This window comes from Orbicella franksi, chromosome 9, assembly GCF_964199315.1.
Source record: "Orbicella franksi chromosome 9, jaOrbFran1.1, whole genome shotgun sequence".
NCBI classification, from domain to species: domain Eukaryota; kingdom Metazoa; phylum Cnidaria; class Anthozoa; order Scleractinia; family Merulinidae; genus Orbicella; species Orbicella franksi.
In genome coordinates this window covers 5,517,402-5,524,582 of record NC_138153.1, presented here as the reverse complement: position 1 = coordinate 5,524,582, position 7,181 = coordinate 5,517,402, and positions in this window count along the sequence as shown.

Here is a 7,181-nt window from a genome sequence, read left to right as displayed (position 1 = left end):
GAAGGCAGCTCTTTTTACATCAATGAAGGTCTTTGGTTTATTATATGCGAAATAAAAATATCGTGCTACATAAAATCCCTGGGTATCGATTTGAGTAGTTCTAAAAATAACATGACGAGATTCATGAGACTCTGAAACACCCAGCAGGACATGGGGTCTAATTTCCGGTGACGTCATGGTGCTTGTGCTAATCAGATTACAAATCTGTCATTACTGCACAATTTGTGGGAGTTTGTGGTGTATGAACCCTTTAGCATTTGACAGAATAATTTAATGCGGTAAACCAGATCACTGACCATATATAGCCTACTTAAGAAAGTTAAAATAGTTAATATTACAACCAGAGGCTTCGCTGTATATGCATCGCGCGAAATTCGATCAAAGGTGGGGTGGAGCGAACTAGGGCATGGCGGCAAATCCATGTTCTGTTCGCCTCTATAGATCAAATTCGCGGACCGTCGCTCTATCCGAGCCAAATTTGATTCGCCGTGTTGAGCGAATGGTTTCAAAAACCATGAGAGTTCATCGAAAGTGATTCCTTTCCGTTTTTCAAATCTGACATCGCAGAAGTTTATATTTTTTTAACTGTCTGGAACAAATGGCGGGTTCGTGGATCCATCGTGGTCATCATGGTTTCAATCTTCGAGAAAGAAAGACAGTTATTGTTGTAGCCTGGGAACGCAGATGTATTTCCGGCTGTCGCTTGTCTCCGCCGAAAATAACGTCTGCGAACTCGAGCCAGGAAACGATTTCTGTGACGTTGGAATTTTAAGCCAATCACAGTTTAGCCCAGGTAGCCCCAGAACTACTGCGCGAGGTATTCGCTGCGAGGAGCACTCGAGTTTCATTCTATCATGAAATCTGATTGGCCAAAGAGAAACAAAGGTCATTACGTCACAGAAATCGCTTCCTAGCTCGGGTTCGCAGACGTTATTTTCGGCGGAGACAAGCGACAGCCGCAAATACGTCTGCGTTGGCAGGCTATTATTGTTGCTACTCTGATCGGAATAGTTTGAAGAGCATTCAAATAGAAACATCCTGGATGCCGATGAAATACAGAACTTCGAGCGATCGAAGCTCGAGTTATTTTTTGGCGGAGACAAGCGACAGCCAGAAATACTTTTGCATTCTCAGGCTAAGTGATACGCGGCTTTTTACGAGACGCGCTTAAGCAAAATTGCCAAACAAAAAATGGGTTACACTTGGAAATGTGGGTCCAACTTGGAAAAATAAATCATATTTGGAAAAATCTCTCTTGAGCCTCATAGAGAGGTTCAAGAGTCCAACTTGGGACACTGGGTCTCACTTAGAAAAATGGGTCACACTTAGAAAAGTGGGTAAATCCTGTAAAAACGGATAGTGGGTCACTTTTGAAAAAGTGGGTCACACTTAAAAAAAGGTCACACTTGGAAAAATGGGTCAAACTTGGAAAAGTGGGTCACACTTAAAAAAATGGGCCACTCTTGGAAAAAAGAAGTTCACGCTTAAAAAAATAAGTCGCACTTGGAAAAATTGGAAATAAAGGACACATTTAGAAAAGTGAGTCACACTTGAAAAAAGGAGCTCACACTTGGAAAAATAGGTCACAATGAAAGAATGGATAACTCTTGTAAAAATGGATCACACTTGTAAGAATGGGTCACACTTGCAAAAATGTGCCAACTTGTAAAAATGGGTCATATTTGTTTAAAATGGATCACACTTGTATAAATGTGTCACACTTGTAAAAATGGGTCACAATTGTTAAAATGTGTCACACTTGTAAAAATGAGCCACACTTGTATAATAGTTCACGCTTGTAAAAATGTGTCACACTTGTATAAATGGATCACACTTGTAAAAATGTGCCACGCTTGCATAAATGTGCCACACTTGTAAAAATGCGTCACACTTGTAAAAATGGGTCACATTTGTAAAAACGGATTACACTAGTGCCACAGTTGTATAAATGTGTGACACTTGTAAAATTGGGTCACACTTGTAAAAAGGTACCCTACTTATTAAAATGTACTACACTTATAAAATTGTGCCACAGTTGTATAAATGTTCCACACTTGTAAAATTGTGACACACTTGTAAAATTGTTCCACGCTTGTAAAATTGTGCTACACTTGTAAAAATGTGCCAAACCTGTATAAATGAGTCACACTTCTATAAATGGGTCACATTTGTAAAATAGTGCCACACTTGTAAAAATGTGACACACTTGTAAAAATTTACCACACTTGTATAAATGTTGAACATTTGTAAAAATGTGCCACACTTGTAAAAATGTGCCACACTTGTAAAAATGTGCCACACTTGCAAAAATGTGCCACACTTGTATAAGTGTGCCACACTTTTAAAATTATGCTACACTTGTAAAAATGGGTCACACTTCTGTAAATAGGTCACAGTTGTAAAATTGCGCCACACTTGTAAAATTGTCCCACACTTGCAAAAATGCGCCACACTTGTAAAAATGTGCCACACTTGTAAAATTCTGCCACACTTGTAAAAATGTCCCACACCTGTATTAATGGCTCACACTTGTATAAATGGGTCACAGTTGTAAAATTGTGCCACACTTGTAAAAATACGCAACACTTGTAGAAATGTGCCCCCTCGTAAAAATGTGCCAGACTTGTATAAATATTCCACACACGTAAAATTGTGTAACACGTACTTGTAAAATGTTGCCACATTTGAAAAAAAGTACCAGACTTGTATCAATGTATTACACTTGTAAAAATTTGCCACACCTGTATAAATGGGTCACACTTGTAAAAATGGGCCACTTTTAAAAAATGTTCCACACTTATAAAAATGTGCCACACTTGAAAAATTGTGCCGCACTTATATAAATGGGTCACACTTGTAAAATTGTGCCAGACTTGTATAAATGTTAAACATTGGCAAAATTATGTCACACTTGTATAAAAGTGCCACACTTGTAAAATTGTGCCACACTTGTAAAAAGATGCCACACTTTTAAAATTGTGCACACTTGTAAAAATGTGCCACACTTGTAAAAGGGTGCCACTTTTGTAAAAATGTGCCACACTTGTAAAATTGTGCCACAGTTGTAAAAATATGCCACACTTGTAAAAATGTGCCACACTTGTAAAAGTGTGCTACACTTGTAAAAATGTGCCACACTTCTAAAAATCTGCCACACTTCTAAAAATCTGCCACACTTTTAAAATTGTGCTACACTTGTAAAAATGGGTCACACTTCTATAAGTAGGTCACAGTTGTAAAACTGCCCCAAACTTGTAAAATTGTGCCACACGTGTAAAATTGTTCCACACTTGCGAAAAGGTGCCTCACTTGTAAAATTGTGCCACGCTTGTAAAAATGTGCCACGCTCGTAAAAATGTGCCACACTTCTAAAAGTGTGCTACACTTGTAAAAATGTGCCACACTTGTAAAAACGTGCCACACTTATAAAAATGTGCCACACTTGTAAAAACGTGCCACACTTGTAAAAATGTGCTACACGTGAAAAAAAGTGCCACACTTGTAAAAATGTGCCACGCTAGTAAAAATATACCACATTTGTAAAATTGTGCCACACTTGTGAAAACGTGACACACTTGTAAAAGTGTGCCACACTTGTAAAGATGTGCCGCACTTGTAAAAATATGTTACATTTGTAAAAATGGATTACACTAGTAAAAATGTGCCACACTTGTAAAAATGTGCCACACTTGTAAAATTGTGCCACACTTGCAAAAATGTGCTACATTTGTAAAAGTGTGCCACACTTGTAAAAATGTGCCACAATTTTAAAATTGTGCCACACTTGTAAAAATATGCCACACTTGTAAAAGTGTGCCACGCCTGTAAAAATGTGCCACACTTGTAAAAATGTGCCATACTTCTACAAAATGGTCATTCTTGCAAAAAGAATTTTTGCCAAATGTGTCACAGTTGTAAAAATGTGCCACACTTGTAAAAATGTGCCACACTTGTAAAAATGTGCCATGCTAGTAAAAATATGCCACATTTGTAAAATGTGCCACACTTGTAAAAATGTGCCACACTTGTAAAATTGTGCCACACTTGTAAAAATGTCCCACACTTGTAAAAAGATGTCACACTTGTAAAAATATGTTACATTTGTAAAAATGGATTACACAAGTAAAAATGTGCCACACTTGTAAAAATGTGCCACATTTCTATAAATGTGCCACACTTGTAAAATTGTGCCATACTTGTAAAAATGTGCCACCTTTGTAAAAATGTGCCACACGTAAATAAATGGGTCACACTTGTAAAATTGTGCCACACTTGTAAAAAGGTGCCACACTTGTAAAATTGTTCCACACTTGTAAAATTGTTCCAGACTTGTAAAAATGTGTCACACTTGTATAGATGGGTCATATTTGTAAAAATATGCCACACTTGTATAAATGGGTCACACTTGTAAAATTATGCCACAATTGCAAAAATATGCCACACATATAAATGGGTCATATTTGTTAAAAATTGGTCACACTTGTACAAATCTGACACACTTGTACAAATGGGTCTCACTTGTAAAAATATGCCACACTTCTACAAAATGGTCATTATTGTAAAAACAATTTGTGCCAAATGTGCCACACTTGTATAAATGTGCCAAACTTTTAAAATTATGTCACACTTGTATAAAACTGCCACACTTGTAAAATTGTGCCACACTTGTAAAAATATGCCATACTTCTACAAATGGGTCATTCTTGTAAAAATGTTCCACACTTGTATAAATGTGCCACACGCTTAAAATTGTGCCACTCTTGTATAGATAGGTCACATTTGTAAAAATGGGTCACAATTGTACAAATTTACCACACTTGTATAAATGGGTCACACTTGTAAAAATCTGTCACACTTGATTAAACGGGTCACACTTGTAAAAATGTGTCACACCTGTATAAATGCGTCACACTTGTAAAAATGTACCACACTTGTATAAATGCGTAACACTTTTAAAAATGTGCCACGCTTGTAAAATTGTGCCACACTTGTATAAATGTGCCATACATGTAAAAATGTGCCACCCTTATAAAAATGTTCCATACTTGTAAAATTATGCCACGCTTGTAAAAATGTGCCACACGTAAATAAATGGGTCACACTTGTAAAATTATGTCACACTTGCGTAAATGTGCCACACTGTACTTTTAAAAATATGCCACACTTGTGAAATTGTGCTACTTTTGAAAAATATGCCACGCTTGTAAAATTGTGCCACTCTTGTAAAAATGTGCCACACTTAAATAAATGGGTCACACTTGTAAAATTGTGCCACACTTGTATAAATGTGCCACACTGTACTTTTAAAAATGTGCCACACTTGTAAAATTGTGCCACTTTTGAAAAATGTGCCACTCTTGTAAAATTGTTCCACTTTTGAAAAATGTGTAACACTTGCAAAAATGTGCCACACTTGCAAAAATGTGCCACACTTGCATAAATGGGTCACACTTTTACAAATGTGCCACACGTGTATAAATGTTCCACATTTGTAAAATTGTGCCACACGCGTATAAATGTACCACACTTGTAAATGGGTGACACTTGTAAAAATGGGTCACTTTTGTAAAAAGGTGCCACACTTATAAAAATGCACCGCACTTGTAAAATTGTGCCACAGTTGTAAAAATGCGCCGCACTTGTAAAAATGGGTCACACGTGTAAAACTGGGTCACGTTTGTGAACATGGGTCGTACTTGTAAAAAAGTGCCATACTTGTAAAAATGTGCCACACTTGTAAAAATGGGTCACACTTGTAATATGCCACACTTATAAAAATGGATCACTCCTGTAAAGATGGGTCACACTTGTTAAAGTTTGTCACACTTGTATAAATGTGTCGCATTTGCTAAAATGGATCACACTTCGAAAAATGGGTCCCATTTGGTAACATGGGTCACACTTGATAAAGTAGGTAACATTTGGAAAAATGGGTTACACTTTAAAAATTGGATCACTCTTGGAAAAATGGGTCACACTTAGAAAAAAGTGTCACACTTGGAAAAATGAGTCATACTTGGAAAATTGGGTCACTTATAGAAAAAAGGGGGTCACACTTGCAAAAAACGCTCGTACTTCGAAAAATAGGTCACACTTAGAAAACAGGTTCCCACTTGGAAACGCGTGTCACACGTGAAAAAATGGGTCAATTGTGGAATAAAGGAGGTCCCACTTGGAAAAATAGGTCACACCTGGGAAAATGGATCACACTTGGAAAAACGGGTCACACTTAGAAAATAGATTAAAACTCTTGGAAAAAAGGGTCACACTTATAAAAATGGCTCACGCTTGGAAAAGTGTCACAACTAAAAAAAAATGGGTTACACTTGGAAAAAAGGTCACACTTAGAAATATGAGCCACACTTGAAAATTGTGAAGTTGGTCACACGGAAAAAGGGGTCACACTTAGAAAAAGGTAACACTAGGAAAAATCGGTCACACTTAGAAACGTAGGACACAAGCACAATCGCAGGCACAAGCGCAAGCACAATAATTTTTATTTCACCGTGAAAACGGCCTTAACGCAGGCATGAGCACAAGCACAAGACAAAAGTTTTCCTTTTTCTTGTGCTTATGCTTGCGTTTGCGCTGCAACAAGTGAAAACGAAATACCGCAGAAGAATGACACAAGCACAAGGATATTTACCACACAAGGTTTTGTTTGGGTAAGGAAAATACTGGATCCAGATTACTTCGCGCCTAAACAGTTTGGAAGGTTCGGATGATTTTTGCTTGTGCTTGTTTGTGCGTCGAATTTCGTTCTTACTGTCTGATTTCTCGCGCGCTGATTGGCTCATTTTTATCATCAATAAGAGTGCAGACGGATAAAATCTTAATTTATGCAAGCTTTCAAGTTCAACTTTCAGCTGTCAAACTGTCAACTTTTTCACCAATGATATTTTATGGACCTTTTTAGGTAGCCAATCAAAAAGCGAGATAAGCTATTTGCAATGTTCGCCTCATTTTGAATAAAATTCACTTTTCTTTGTTTACGGCAAATTTACAGCATCTTTTCCCTAATTTATTCCCGGCATTTGACCATTTTGGGGTCTTGTTCTTGTAAAAAACAAACTGACGTCAGTTTCTTATGCGTCTGTTCTCTTATTGATGATAAATTTCGTCATAACATTGTCAAAGTTTACCGCGGCTCATGGTTCCACAGCCACTTTGCCAATGTTATG